This window comes from Myodes glareolus, chromosome X (assembly GCF_982192425.1).
Source record: "Myodes glareolus chromosome X, mMyoGla1.1, whole genome shotgun sequence".
NCBI lineage: Eukaryota > Metazoa > Chordata > Mammalia > Rodentia > Cricetidae > Myodes > Myodes glareolus.
In genome coordinates, this window is record NC_142053.1 from 99,389,434 (window position 1) to 99,406,601 (window position 17,168).

Here is a 17,168-nt window from a genome sequence, read left to right on the forward strand (position 1 = left end):
GCTACTGAATCACTAAAGCTAGACATATCACAAAATACGTTACATTTTACATAAAATCACAGTAATGGAAAGTATAATTTCTATTTTAAAATATTGTAACTAATATGTATAAAAATTAGAGTGTTTTCTTTTTAACTTTTAAATAGTTACACAATGTGCTTTTTTATTATTTCACTCATTCTTGCATATTTCATTCAAAAGATTTCTATATTTTGAAATGATATCTCATCTCAATTTCTACTTTATGCATTAATTTACTCACTTTATAAATATTGATGCTTGATACTCAACTTCATATGGAAAAACAAATAGAAACAGGATAACCAAAATGATTCTGTCCAAAAAAAGGAACTACTGGAGACATAATCTGTGACTTCAAACTCTACTACCAAACTACAGTACTGAAAACAGTCTGGTATTGGCTTAGAAACAGACAGGACTACCAATAGAACTGAATTGAAGACCTGAATATCAATCTACACACCTACAAACACATAATTTTTTGACAAAGAAGCAAAAAAATATAAAATGAAAAAAAGAAAGCATATTCAACAAATGGTGTTGGAATAACTGGATATCAACATGTAGAAAATGAAAATAGAATTATTTCCATGCACAAAACTCAAGTCCAAATGGATCAAAGACCTCAACATAAAACTAACCACACTGAACCTCATAGAAGAGAAAGTGGGAAGCACACTTGAATGCATTGACACAAGGGACCACTTCCTAAGTATAACCCCAGTAGTACAGACACTGAGAGAAACAATTAATAGATGTGACCTCCTGAAACTGAGAAGCTTCTGTAAAGCAAAGGACATGTTCAATAAGACAAAACAGCAGTCTACAGAATGGGAAAAACTTTACCAACCCCACATCAAACAGAGTGCTGATCTCCAAATATACAAAGAACTCAAGAAATCGGTCATCAAAAGAACAAGTAATCCAATAAAAAAAATGGAGTACAGATATAAACAGAGAACTCTCAGCAGAGGAATCTAAAATGGCTGAAAGACATTAAGAAATGCTCAACATCCTCAGTCATCAAAGAAATGCAAATCAAAAGAACTCTGAGATTCTATCTTACACCTGTAAGAATGGCCGAGATCAAAAACACTGATGACAACTTATGCTGGAGAGGTTATGTCATAAAGGCTTTCATCATTTATATTGTCTACAATTATTGGATATATTTAAAAAATATAAGAAATACATGTCATACAATTTGTTATAACTTTTGTGAATTCTAAAATACTAATAATTAAGCATGTTGGGGTACCTAACTGAACTCTTTATGATAACTATTTTAAGAATATTATTTAAAGTACTATTTGTGTGTAAATAATTCTTGAATTAATAATTATTTCTGGAGGTTTGATTTCTCCCCCATGACACTTAGAATTTATAAGTTCCTGTGTACTTATTCATCAGTCATGAATGTATTTATTTTTATTGAGAATCTAATGTACCAAATATAAAACAAAAAAAGATAGGCACTGAATTATTCCTCCAAATTTTGTTGAAGCATTATACCCTACCTTTACCTTAAGATCTGTCGCGACTTGTCAAGACCTCATTTAAAGTAGAGATTAATTTTAAATGAATCTACATCGGTTGACTCTAAATCACTTTTACTTGTGTCCTTAAAAAATGGTATTCTGCAAAAAAGATCATGCATGTGCACAGAGAACAAAGACCATCTAAAGACACAGAAATATGGCAGTCCCCTGAAATTCAGACTTATAAGACTCTCCCAATGTTCTTAATCTTAGACTTCTTGCATACTGAACAATAAAAAATACATTACTTTTATTAAAATAGCCTCTGAGATATTTTCTATCATGGATTCTTCTCAAACTGACATAAGATTTATATGATATATAGTGATTTTCTTTACAAGAAATGTACAGCTAAATCATTTAAACTCTTTTTTGATCAAATAGTAAGGACAGCAAAATGAATATTTTTTTAAAGAGCAGCTGTCTAAGAATTGAAACAGTCTGTAGAGGAAAATGGCGTATATTACTTAGTGTTTCTCCAATGTCCAATTTAAGTGTAAAAATTCCTTCAGGTTTTAGAAATAATGCATGTAATGGGGTTGCTAGATAAATATTGTAAACAAACATAAATGCAAAAGCGGTGAATAACAACATCTCATGAAGTGAGAAAAATTAAATTCTATTTATATTCTCATTTAAACTTAGCAAAGGTAAGATTAAAGGTCAATTCCCTTACCCTAACACATTTTCATGGACTAAATCATAACTGCGTTGTTAGTTATGTTCAAATTCACATTTGGGAGGACTTTTCCCTTCTCCTTTCCTTCACATCTTATACTCTACTCTAAATCAAGGACATATGTTGACTGGATCCCTTTGTTTAAGTGAGTTGCTTTTTCAAAGCACATGTGAAAAATGGCCACCAAAAGATTTGGATAAGTGAAAGTGACAAGAATTTGACAAGCCTGGGAGGTAAAACTTAAGCTCAGCAATCCTTGAAGTTAAGAATGTCTGTGATAGAATGAGAGTGCTAAATTGTGCCAGATGTGTTTGGCACTAAGAAATAAAGTGGTGCCAGGAATATGCCTGCTAAGAAGACATATGCCATAGACCACACAATGCAGCCGTCACAAAGGAGTGGGCTTTGTAAAAGAGGGAGGCAGTAAGCAGCCTGTCTCTTTTGATTTCCCTTCAATACCCAAAAATACACACCCAGGTAAATGAATTATTTGTGGAACAGAACTTCTCAAAACTAACTTCTTTTTTCTTGAATTCCAATTTTCACTTTTTAAGGAGCCAAGTCCACCTGATTCTTGCATGAATGTTTTCATTCAACAGAACATTCAACATAAAAGATATATATATTGGGGATCTCTGATTGCCAGCCTCAGTGTTCCCTCAGGGTCCAGAGAAGACTTACAGAAAGCACTGGACTTAGCTCTGAGGGCGAAATTAACTCTCCGAGTTTCTTTATTCTCCCCGTGCTGATATATACATATATATATATATATATATATATATATATAAATTTTCAAGTTTACACACACATACAAAACAAAGGAAATTCTCTGAACTCGGATGTCCCTTTATCTTTGAAGGTCCCAATGAGATCTATATGAAAGACTCCTTTCTTAACTGCAAGTCCTGACAAATCGAATACAGTTGCAGGGAGGTAGCTTTTAACGTATCTCAGGAAACAAAGCAGAGATTAGACTGTGGGAACCAAAGTTATTTACTCTCTGACTAATTTTCTCCATGGAGGTCCCACGGAGTGTGGAGGATGACCCAATATACCAGTACATGGGAAATAATTGTGCCCAACAATCCATACTCTGTTGAATCTTGCACCAAGAAAGCATGCTTATGGCTTTCCAAAAGACCCACTGTGAGAATCAGCCAATATGCAAAAGGTGGTGGTGGGTCCTGCACCTTGCAAACAGGGTTTGCCTCTATCAGAATGAATTCATTCTGGTGGGTCAGCCTTCTGCCTTATCAGCTGAAATCTCACTGCAGGATTTCTGTGGACTACAGCAGACATAGCTTCAAATTTCTGCCAATCTAGAGTTATAGAGATGTTGAATTTCGAGATTTCCACATTTTTCAGTTTTCCATATTGTATTTTTAGCAAAAGTTTGACTACATTTAACTACATATTTTATCTAACCCACTTAACAAGAATTTGAAAGCATAATATTATAACCAGTCTAAGACATATTTGACATTGTAACTGAACATTGGTTTAATCACATAGAAAATCAGAAAATACATTTTTAGATAAAGACTGTGTAGTACTTTTTTGTACTTTTGTACTTTTTGTAGTATTTCTTTTAAGAGGCAAATGCAACCATTTGATGTGGTGATGAAATTTTGCATCGGTGACTAGACTGAAAATGTAATGCCAGAAGCATGATCTTTGTTTGCCATTCCATTAAGTTCTACATATTATTTTCTTTATGAATTTTAAGAAATGTCTATGAGTAGATGCAGAAAGGCCATTTGATCATTCTTGTTGCTGTTACTGTTTGCACAGCATTAGTTAATGTTATTTGGCAGCATAGCAAACTGTTCTGTAGTCTCCAACTTCCTCAGTTCTAGTCAACAGTGTCACTAGAAAGTAAAGAACATTCTATCAGGTAACCTTCTTTTCAACATCCATCACATTCCCAGTGATTCCTTGCAGGAAGACATTTGACTTCTCCTTATACCTGGGAACTATAAAGTAGACAGGTTCCCTACCTTTCTGGTTAATATCTCAGAGATGACTATCACCAGTGTTACTGGAAACCTTGATTACTGTCTTACAATTCTTTCTTCTTTACCTAAGTAAATATTTTACCAGTAATTTGAAGTAAATTTGAAAGACTAAAGAAGCAAATGTTTTAGCAAAAATGGCAATCTTATGAAAAGTGATCTATAAATTCAATGCAATCCCATTAAAATCCCAACAAAGTTCTTCACAGACCTCAGAAGAACAATACTCAACTTCATAAGGGAAAACCAAAAACACCCAGGATAAATCAAAAAATCCTGTACAATAAAGGAACAGCTGAAGGCATCCACAATCCCTGAGACCATCTCTGACTTTAAGTTCTACTGTAGAGCTAGAGTAATAAAAACAGTTTGGTATTAGACAAAGGGATCAATGGAATTGAATCAAATACCCTGACATAAGCCCATACACCTATGAAGACTTGATTTTTGACAAAAAAAAATATGCAACAAAAAAAAGGAAGCATCTTCAACAAATGGTTCTGGTATAACTGGATGTCAGTACATAGAAGATACAAATAAATCAATATCTATCACGTTGCACAAAACTCAAGTTCAAGTGGATCAAAGAACTCAACATAAATCCAGTTACACTGAAGCAATTAGAAGAGAAAGTGGGAAATAGGCTTGAATGCATTAGCACAGGAAACTAATTCCTGAATATAATACCAGGAGCATAGATACTGAAAACAACAATTAATGAAACTGAAACTGAAAAGCTTCTGTATGGCAAATGATACTGTCAATAAGACAAAATGGCAGTCTACAGAGTGGGAAAAGATTTCACTAACCCCATATTTGACAGAGGACTGATATCCAAAATATATAAATAACTAAAGGAACTACATGTTGAAATACCAAATAATCCTATTAAAAATGGGGTACAGACTTAAACAGATAATTCTTAACAGAGGAATCTTGAATGTCTGAGATACACTTAAAGAAATGTTCAACATCCTTAGTTATCAGGAAAATTCAAATCAAAATGACTCTGATATATCATCTTACACCTGTCAGAATAGCCAAGATCAAAAACACTAATCTCAGCCTGTGTTGGAGAGGATGTAGAGTAAAGGGAATACTCTTCCACTACTGGTGGGAGTGTAAAGCTGTCCAGCGACTTTGGAAATAAGTAAGGCAATTTCTCAAATAATTAGAAATCAATCTACCACAAGACCCAGTGATACCACTCTTGGGCTGGTGGGAGGCTCTTGGTTCTGCCTCAAGTTGATATGCCATATTTTGTTGGTTCCCATTAGAGAACTAACCCCATTTGAATGGTGATAGAGGAGTGGATGTGGGTCTGAGAAGGGAGGTGGGGAGAGGTAACTGGAAGAGAGGAGGGAGGGAGGATTATGGTTGGTATGTAAGATAAATAAAAAGATGACAAAAAGACATACATTATTAAAATAGTAGTAGTTGAGGCTTTTCCTAGAACGAATAATATCCACATAAGATTGTTAAGTTATGAATAAACAACAAGCCCTTAAAAAAACGAAGGAAAAGAAGAAGAGGCTAGAGAGATGGCTCAGTTGTTGAAAGCATTGACTGATCTTCCAGAGGTCCTGAGTTCAATTCCTAGCAACCACATATTGGCTCACAACCATCTGTAATGAGATCTGGTGTCCCCTCTGGCTTGCAGGTGTACATGCAGGTAGAATGCTGTATACATAATAAATAAATAAATAAATAAATAAATAAATCTTTGAAAAAGAGGCCGGGCAATGGCGATGCAAGTCTTTAATCCCAGCACTCAGGAGGCAGAGGCAGGAAGATGTCTATGAGTTCAAGACCAGTCTGGTCTACAAGAGCTAGCTAGTTACAGGACAGGCACAAAAACTATACAGACAAACTTTGAGTTGAAAATCTAAAAAACAAGTAAATAAAGAGAAGAAGCAAATGATTTATGGTGGTGGTTCTCACCTCCCTAATGATGCTGATGTTTAACACAGTTCCTCATGTTGTGTTCACTCCCAACCATAAAATTTTGTTGCTATGTCATGATTGTAATTTTAATACTGTTATGAATCATGATGTAAATATCCGACATGCAAGATATCGGATATGTGAGTTCAGTAAAAGGGTCAATCAACCCCCAATGAAATGTGCCACATACCTTGAGCATCACTGTTTTATGTGCCATTCTGCCCTATCAACCTCAGAAAATAGACTGTGAAAACTTACTATAATCATTAATTGATGTGAAGTGTTCTTCTGTATATGTGTTGCATTTATTGGATAATGAATAAAGTAGCTTTGGCCAATGCCTTAGCAGAGTAAAATCAGGTGGGAAATTCCACCAGGGTACTTAAGAGAGAGAGAGTAGGCAGAGTCAAAGAAATGCCATGTAGCTGCTGAAGTAGAAGGAGGCCCCCAGAGCTTTTCTGGAAGCTACAGTCTTGTGGCAATACTCAGATTAATATAAATAGGTTAATTTAAGTTATAAGTAAAAATACACCTAAGCTATTGGACATACAATACACGTTAGAAATACACATAAGCTATTGAACAAACAATGTTGTCATTAATATAGTTTCTGTGTGACTATTTGGATCTGGGCAGTTGGGAAATGAATAAGCAGTCTCAGTCTACAATTTATAATATAGAAAAAATTTGAAAGTATCAATGTGAGTAACCTTATTCTTCAACTATAGATAGTATAAGACTAGCTGTGCTTAATGACAGTGTCCTTTGCTTTACAGAAGCTTCTCAATTTCAGGATGTCCCATTTATTCATTGTTGTTCTTATTGTTTGTTCTACTGGGATTCTACATAGGAAGTAGTCTCCTATGCCCATGTGTTGTAGACTACTTCCCACGTTCTCTTCTATCAGGTTCAGTGTGGCCAGACTAATATTGAGGTCTTTAATCCATTTTGACTTGAGTTTTGTGCATGGTGATAGATATGGATCTATTTTCATTCTTCTACAGGCTGATATCCAGTTATGCCAGCACCATTTGTTAAAGATGCTTTCTTTCTTCCATTGTATACTTTTAGCTCCTTTGTTGATAATCAGGTGTTAATAGGTTTGTGGATTAAGATATGTGTAGGGAGCCACCTGGAGGCACAGGTGGTCCTGCAGTTTGGAGGTATACAAGTCCATACCTGGCTTAGCCGCGTGGGGCTGTGCACCCTTGCCTGCACATGCTCAGACTAGCAGAATGGCATCAACCAATCAGCATTCAAGCCTCTCCACTGTTTAAAAGCAGTTGCCTCTGGGCTCTACTTCCTCTCTCTAAGCTTTCTCTTGTCCCTGCACTCTCTCTTCCCTTCCCCCAATTTTCCTCAACCAAATGCTCCGAATAAAGACGTGATAGAGAAGGAATTCTCGTTTTTAGTGGCGTTCATTCCTGCTGGACAGGAAGCGCGCCGCAACTGGTGCTGAAAGCCCGGGAGAAAAAGCCGAGATCAGACACCAGGACACAGAGAGCCGTGAATTTCAGAACTCTGGACACGTGGAGCGGTGAGTGACGTCAGTTAAATCCTCCAGAAAGGGGAGGAAAAAGAATGGAAAAAGTATAGGCCTAAAAAGAAAAGAAAATAGAAAGAATCAAAGTTAAGGTATCTGAAAGAAGGTACAGAAAGCAACGGGGAAGAAAAAACCCCTCAAGTTCAGTGCAGGTGGAGCTGAGAAAAAGTGAGGTTTACGGTTGGGAGATCCGCGGCTTGCTCCGTCCCAACTCGCTGTTAGAGACTTGGGGCAAGAGTCTCGTTGTGAGGCGGGTTTGATCGTGTTTGACGACTGCCTTCCCTCTTCTTAAAGAGCCACAGAGTTTTTGAGGTGATTTTCACCTAAGTTTGATTAGAGAGCTCAGTCTCTGGCTCTCACGTACAGAAAACTTTAATTTTTGACCGAGAAAGACAGGCTGCTTGATTGTGCGGAGAGTGCTGGTGGCCGCCGGCTCGTCTATGAGCGGTGATTCCTGATTAGGGACACGGAAGTGGGCCGGGCGGTGGTGGCCCACGCCTTTAATTCCAGCACTTGAGCTCTGAGCACAGGCTCTGCGAAAAACTGCGTTTCCATAACAACATGGGCAGGCGGAGGAAGCTCATGGGCGGGGCCACGTGCTGAGTGCTCGTCACTCCCCGGCCCCTGGGAAGGTCTGAGACTGGGGCTCCCCGCGGCCCTAACCGGACCCTCCCCGAGCGGGGAGGTGAGTTCCCAGAGAACGGGGCTCCGCGCGCGGGCAGACCGGGCAGGAGAGGCCCCCCCACGGGTGGGCGGATGCCCCCCCTCGCCGGAGCTTGGAAAAGACTCACGGCCGGCGGTGCGAGTTCAATGGCTGAGGTGAGGCAGGGTGCACAGTTCGCAGGTACAGGATAAACGGCGCGCCCGCGCACAGCCCGGGGCAGGGCCATGCCTTTGTTTGGGCCATGCTGTGCGCGCCACAATGGGCCTCAGAGGCGGAGCTGTCGCAGCCGCCGCTGCTGCTTCCGCCGCTCACAGCCACGGTCGCCAAAAATTCAGTCAGATAAAAACATTTGTCGCCAAAAATTCAGTCAGATAAAAACATTTATCCCCCCAAAAAATGCACATCGTCCCGTCTTCAGCAGGAAGCAGCTAGATTGATTGTCGACGCCCATTTTCCCTCAAAGAACTGGTCATATTTATCATAATAAAAGCGTGTCAACCTGGTTACCTTATCCTAGGTAACAAAGGCGGACCTATTGCCTCAAGCAACGGGTAGAATAAGCAATGCTACCTAGAGGTTTTTTCATTTGAATGCAGGCCTGGAGAGATGGCTCAGAGGTTAAGAGCACTGCCTGCTCTTCCAAAGGCCCTGAGTTCAATTCCCAGTGACAACTTTTTGGTTTTAGACAAAAAAGGGGGAATAGCTGTAGCAGCTTCCCCCAGAGAAAGGATTTCTCTTGTATTCTTTACATTTCAAAATTTTGCTGGAAAAACAGCAACAGACAGAGACACTCTGTTTGAAAACAATCCCATCTAATTCTAAGGCCTGCTTTGATGGCACAGGCAAACAAGATTTGCTCTTTGGAGCAGAGACCTACAGGTCTCTAAGTTCAAAACCAGCCTACTTCCAGTACTGATTGTGCTGAATTTTTACACTGAGAGTTTTTAGTACTCTTAAATGTTAATTTGGGAGGAGAGTTTTGCTTATGTTTTTCTAGAAATGCTGACATACATCTGGATGCCAGCAAGACTGACAAGAGAAATAAAGAAGAAAGATGACCCAGTGGATGCTGAGTGTCCTGCTATGGAAGATTCGTGCGGAGGCAGCAGAGATGACCTTCTGGGCGGTGTCAAGAGCAACTGTTTCACGTTATCACCTTGAGCAGCACCCTGTGCAACCTCTTATCTCTTAACAATTTTCTGACTGACTCTATTTTGCCTTTTCCTTCCTTAGGAATGGGTGGGAGCAGAGATATTCTTGGCATGCTGTGTCTAGGTGGAAGTGCTGTATGTCTTTGATTGGTGTGCTACCTGCTAGCCCAAGTGAGAAGGCACAAGGTCTTTGTGGCACAGGCCTTGGCAGCCTTGGAATGTGTATCCACACCCCAAGTTTGGCTCTCAGCTTCAAAAGAGCTCATAGGCAATTAGCCATGCATACCCTCTAGGGACCAGATAGTCCCACGGCATAGAGGAAGGTATGCATAGGCTGAGGGTGTGCAGACACAGCCCTAGCACTCCCAGGGTAGTTGTCCCATTGCACGGGAAGGGTGTGTCTTGTTTTTCTTTTCTTTAATCGGTCCACACATCATGAGGTGGGGACCAGATTGGAAAATAGTTTTGCCTTATTGCTCTTATTAACAATAGAAGAGGGAGATGTAGGGAGCCACCTGGAGGCACAGGTGATCCTGCAGTTTGGAGGTATACAAGTCCATACCTGGCTTAGCCACGTGGGGCTGTGCACCCTTGCCTTCACATGCTCAGACTAGCAGAATGGCATCAACCAATCAGCATTCAAGCCTCTCCACTGTTTAAAAGCAGCTGCCTCTGGGCTCTACTTCCTCTCTCTAAGCTTTCTCTTGTCCCTGCACTCTCTCTTCCCTTCCCCCAATTTTCCTCAACCGAATGCTCCGAATAAAGACGTGATAGAGAAGGAATTCTCGTTTTTAGTGGCGTTCATTCCTGCTGGTCAGGAAGCGCGCCGCAGATCTGGATCTTCAATTCAATTCTATTGGTCATCATCTCTGTTTTTGTGCCAATACCAAGCTGTTTTCATTGCTGTATCTCTGTAATAGAGTATGAAGTCAGGGATGGTAATGCCTCCGGAAGTACTTTTATTGTATAGGATTGTTTTGGCTATCCTGGATTTTTTGTTTATCCATATAAAGTTGTTTATTGTTCTCTCAAGGTCTGTGAAGAATTTTGTTGGGATTTTGATGGGGATTGCATTGAATTTATAGATTGCCGTTGGTAGAATTGCCATTTTTACTATGTTGATTTTACCCATCCAAGAGCATGGGAGATCCTTCCATTTTCTGGAGTCCTCTTCAATTTATTTCCTCAAAGCCTTAAAGTTCTTGTTGAATAGATCTTTCAGTTTTTTGGTTAGTGTTACCCCAAAATACTTTATGCTATTTGTGGCTATCACAAAAGGTGAAGTTTCTCTGATTTCCCTCTCTGTGTCCCTAGTAAAAAATCCGGCAACATTATCTGTCCTGGTAATCTCAAACACATTTTATTTCTAAGTTCAGACAAGGCTACATATATGAAAGTACTCTGAAATTTGTGATGAATTATTGAGATGACAGTGATTGGTAAAAATTTGCAGTTCAGCTGACAGAAAATCAGCCTTTTACCAAATGCAAAAATTCTGAAATTTTACAAAATAGTAATTGAAGACACATCAAACATGTCGTTGGGAAATAAAATAATAATTCTTTTCATACTTTATTTGGTGCCCATAAAATATAAACTTTACATAAGAGTTGAAATACCTTTGCTTTTCCATTTAATACAGGACTGTGCTTCAATATATATTGTATTTGAAAGGAATTATAAACAGCAGAAAACTCCTGCACTTCATTTTAAATATTGTCATTGAAATAATCTGCATCCTATAGGAAATTACTTATTTTTACCTTTTAAAATCTTAAATTCATGATCTTCCTGTTTCAGTTTCTCAATACTGATAATATAAATGTATGCTACCACTTATGAAAAAAATCACAAATTTCTATATATATACAAAATAAAATGAATTAAATAAGAGTGAGAGAATTGAGGATTGATGAAGATAAGATAAATTTAAAGTTCATGGTTAAAAAAAGACACGATTTTTGATTCCTCTTAAGGTCAACATAAAGGTAAATAAATAGGTCAAGGACTACTAAATCAACAGTAATTGCCAGAGAGGCTAGAAATTTCACCCTTTACTTTATTTCTCAACATCATATATTAAATAACAAATAATTATAAAGTATTATGTGGGCCAAATATAACATTAAATTACTATGTGGTCATTTTGGTTGAGTGATTGCTAAAAATATATAATATTGGAACTGCTTAAACTTAAACATAAATAAGAATCTTGGAAAGTGGAAATATAAAAGAAAATTCAAATAAAATAGAAACTGTGTGCCTACTACTATAGTAAACCTTGTATTTGGCACTTTATCATTTGTACATTGCAACTACAAGGCAAATTCTCAACCTTACATCACCTGTTACTTAAATACAATTAACATGTTTCAGGAAAAGCATTACTTTCTGTCTCAGGGAGTATTATTATTGTTGTAGTGAAAGAACATGACCAAAGTAACTTGGCCAGGAAATGGATTATTTGGCTTACTCTTCTATATAACTGTTCATCATTGAAGGAATTCAGGACAGATACCCAAACAGAACAGAAAGCAAGAAGCATGAGTTGATTCAGAATATATGAAGGAGTGCTGCTTTTATTGGCTAGCTCCTCGTTGTTTGCTCAGCCTGCTTTCTTTTAGAATCCAGCCCACAAATGGCTGGGCCCTCCCACATCAATCATTAATTAAGAAAATTCCCTACAGGCTTTCCTAAAGCCTGCTCTTATGGAAGCACTCTCTTGATTGAGGTATTGTCCTCTCAGATGACTAGATTGTGTCCAGTTGACATAAAAGTAGATAGCGCACCTTTATGAATAGGAGAAAATGTTAATGATATATTAATAAACTATACTACTCTATGAAAGATTTGTATACCTCAGCAACATTTAAGTTGTTTCATCAAACAAGTTATTTCTATCACAAAATATACAAAAGTATTCTGCTATACTAATACAATTAATTCCCACAAACAATTTTGTAAATAAAATATCTTAGAATACTAAAGGTCTCAGATACCTAAAACAAACCTACAGATTAGTAACCTTACTTGTGACTCCTAAAAGAAGGACTTACTATTCAATAAGGCAAGAAAAACTGAAAACATGAATAACAATTAGAATAAGAGAAATAGAACAGGCACCACATACAAACAACCTATTTATATATATACAGTTTATATACACTACCAAAATTAATAATCAAACACCATAATGGTTCAATGAATGCAAATCCCCAAACAAAACTTAATTTTATTCTTCCAAAACAGAAAAAGCAAACTGAAAATGAAATATTTCAAGCATACTACTTACAACAACAAAAATAGCACAATCTTAAGATAACATCTATTAAAATTGCAAGACATTCTAACTTTGGAACTTAAAAAAAGTATTAAAGAAAAATAAAAAAATTCTAAACATATGAAAGTTATACCATATCTATGAACTGAAAGATATGTTAATAAAATATTATTTAAAAATTGATGTAGGAGGGTCTTCTTTCTATGTGTTGCTTTCATTGGCTAAATAAAGAGACTGTCTTGGTCTTTTGATAGGACAGCCACTTAGATAGGTTGAGTAGACCAAAAAGAATGCTGGGAAGAAAGCAGAGTCAGGCAGATGACATGGCTCTCCTCTCTGAGACGGACGTAGGTTAGACTCATCCCTGTAGGCCACAGTCATGTGGTGATATACAGATTATTAGAAATAGGTTAATTAAGATGTGAGAGTTAGCCAAGAAGAGGCTATAACTAATGGGAGAGACAGTGTTTAAATGAATACAATTTTTGTGTAATTATTATTTCCAGTAAAACTAGGCAGGTGGCCAGGCACTGGAAACACAGCCCTCCACTCCTTTTACAACAAAAAATTCACTTGCAATTTTAATATAAATAGTTTGAACTGCAACTTAATTTTAAACATCAGTTATAAAGCTTGTTTTCAAATTTATATTTAAATACAACAGATCCAAATAATATATAAATTGAATGAAATCAAGTACAAATAGAAATTATAATCAACAAAGAATCGATGCCCAGAATATTTATTTAAAATACCTACAATAAATTACTTAAATAAAAATAAATCATTCAATAGAAAAACATATCACACAAAAGGAGTCACTTAAATGCCCAATAAACAACTGAAATGGGACTTAAACTCATTATCTGTCAAATTATATGAATAAAAAACAAGATATATCACTATACATTCAAGCTATCCAAAATAAAATGTGCTTACAAATGAATAAGGCATCACTTAAATATTTAAATATAAAGCAATTAAATTTATTCTCCACTTCCTCATATACACCAACTATACCCCAAGTGCCCCAAACAGCTATAAATAGACAGTGGTTTCCCTATGAGGCAAGTACTGGTCTAGGAGAGGAAAATTTGTAAATATTTTTAACACTTTTAATAGAGTATAGATCGTATGCTTGTGTGCTGTATTGTATATCTTTTTTTCTATAGATATGAATATTATATATGCATTAATGATTTGTCAATAAAATATAAGGCAGTGTTAAATGGGTTTCTTATTCCTTTATGCTGATGTGTAACTCAACTGTGAAAAACTGTGAAATTTTCTTAAGGTCAAATAGCAATTTTATTCTATGAAATTGTGAAATTATGTCCACATGGCAGTATTACACACATCTGGGTACCGACCTTAGCTCTCTCATTTACATGCTATATGTTCTTAAACTTAACTTCGTTATGCACTGATTTTTCTCATATTTTCACCAGATTTACATTTCCTACAAAGCATATTTAGCATTATTTCAGCACAATAAGCACACAAAAGTGAGAATAATTACAATTACTGTTTTATGGACAATTCAGTTTATGTATTTCTGGTTTCATTCTTTAAATAAATCTTTTAGCATTCAAAGTCCATTTTATTTTAAAAATAAAAATAAAATGAAACATAAATGTTTTTCATCCATATCACAAATAACATTTATTGCTTAATTATATAGGGCTTAAAATTTTAGAGAATTATCTCTCTTTTATTTTATGTCCTTGTGCTTACAGATAAGCACTAGGAAAACCAGGGGTGTTAAACACACAGGTTTGCCCTTCAAAGAAAGATGTAAAAGCATCTTTCACCCATAAGACTTAAAATAGATGTGCTATAAGAGATTGTTGATCTATATGCACTATCTCTTGGACCAGGGTCACACCTGGCTGCCCCAGACTCTGATGCTTGCCCAGGCTCTTCCTCCCTATAACTTTATATTAAGGATTGCTTCTTAGTCAATAGAACACATCCTTATAGGAGATGTCACACGTTTCACGTAATTTACAAATTGAGCAGAGGTGGTTAATTTGTAGCCTAGTAACCACTACACTATCTGTATGGGCAGGCCATGCCTCCCAGCCTCACACACACATAAACAAGTGTGTGTGTGTGTGTGTGTGTGTGTGTGTGTGAGCATGTGTGTGCATGTGTGTGTGAGTAAGTCAGTGTGATGCATATGTGTATATATATGCAGATATACATAGCCCTCAAGTATAATAATAATAAATGTACTCTCTGGTATAATAATAATAATAATAATAATAATAAATTAAATACGTCAAGTGCAGAAAGAAAAGTACTAAATGTTGTCACTCATGGAAATTATAAATTCTTAGAATCATGTACTTCACTCATTAGCCTTGGTAGAATCAGGAATAACATAGTCTTTCTGAATAAATATGTTTAGGATACTTTTTCTTCCAAATATTCATCTTCATTTATTTCTTTTAAACATTTATCATTTTCTGATTTGTGACACATTTCTTCTTCAATCTTCACAATGCCCACATATTTAATTTGTTAAAATGATAATTAACAATTAAAACAAGTAAAAAAAAAGATATCATTAAGTTTCTGGAATTTTTTCTTTTGTACTTCTACATTATCTCTGTCAATTCTGATAGTCATAATTGTAAGAATACTTGGAAAATTCAATGTACAACTTCTTTATATATTGTCATTACTTTCATGGTTTTTCTTTTTTTACATCATATTCTAAAAATTGTGGTTTTTATTCTAAAGTAATCTGTAGAATAACAAAAGTTAAACTTCTACTTGATGAAGTTGCACTAAATTACTCTTTTTTTGTCAGAAGACACACTGGAGGGCATACTTAGAAAAGGGCCTCTTCTAAAACAAGTAAACATACAATATTCCTGTTTGAACTCAATATTTCCAATAAACAGCTTGCATATCCCTAGACCTCCTTTCCAGTGTAAGAATATCCTGGTAATAACTAACAATAATTTAAGAAAATGAGCCAGGCACAGAAAGAAAGTTCTACATGTTGTCACTCACATTGGAAATTATAAAGTTGGCTTATAAACTCACTGAGTAGATCCCTGGTCAACAGAAGACAGGGAGAATAAAGCAAAAGGAAAAAGCCAAGTTGGATAACAAAAATTGGGAGGGATAAAAACGTCAATATTCTACCATAGTACAGCAAATGTCTATGGCCCTCAAAACATTGTTACATACAGTAAGTTACTGAAATGTAGGAGTTTAAAATTTCCCAATAGAGAGAGATGACAAATTTTTAATGAGTAGAAAATATCTATTACCTTATTTTGTCTTTATATATTATACACACAACCACACAAACACACATGTTGCCATAATTCAAACATAGGAAATAAAATATTCATATTGCCATTATTTAATAAACTTGAAACATTTTATTAAGTGATGTTTAACTCCACTTCAGTGCAACTAACTTTTTCCTCTTGTACATTAGTCTATAGTACCTAAAAGTGAAACAAGACTATGTGATATGGAGTCAAAATGGTAAAAGAGGAAGGGGACTTATCATGATTCTGGAAGACAGTGGACAACAGTTACTTAATGGAAAAGGCAATCACAGTCAACTATGTGTTTCTGCAAGTGAAACATATATAACACATGCATATCTGTTTTGGTAGCTATCCTGGGTTAATGTGAGAAAATAATAAAAGAAAGTTTCTTTCTTTCTTTCATTATTCATGCATATGTTTATTTGTGTGTCTGTGTGAGTGTATATGCATGTACAGAGGCCTAGGAGGGTGTGGGATTTTTCTTCCTTTTTACTCTTATCTACTAACTTGTGGCAGAGTTTTTCTCTCTAAGTGAGGCTCCCACTTGCTGGACTAGTGGCCGCAAGACCTAGTGATTCTCCCGTCTCTTGTACCCTCATGGAGCTGAGTTACAGCCATGCTTTATGTGGGTACTGGGATCAAGACTCCCATATACATAACAAGAAGCAATCAGTTTTAAACTTTCGGTCATCTCTTCAGCATCAGAAAACAGATTCCTAAATGACAACTTTAAAACTTAGCCTTGGCACTCCCAATTTTTCTTATATGAAATGTAACCTAGTCTTCATTTATGAGTTCTATGGACTGTTTTCAAGATGCTTCTGTCCCAAAAGCATCACCTTAAATAATTCCATCATGAGGCTACTTTATTTTAGGTCACTGAATCCAATGGGTTTCTAGTATCTGGAAATATTCTTTGTCTTATAAAATGTTCTGTTGTAGTTTTTAACCAATCAGCAGTCAGAAGGAATTCTGCTCTACAGATGTTTAAAATCTTTTCTGAAAAGGTATGGGAAAAGTTGAGTGTTATATTTTTGTCTTCT

At 36.3% G+C, this 17,168-nt stretch overlaps 1 protein-coding gene and 1 non-coding gene across 9 annotated transcripts in view; one reads left to right on the plus strand and one right to left on the minus strand.

The window, feature by feature from the left end:
* Positions 1 to 17,168, minus strand: part of Dmd (dystrophin) — a 2,257,783-nt gene that overhangs the window by 1,375,791 nt on the left and 864,824 nt on the right. The window lies entirely within an intron of this gene.
* Positions 8,306 to 8,602, plus strand: LOC146889107 (Nuclear RNase P). Its single transcript, XR_015000504.1, has one exon.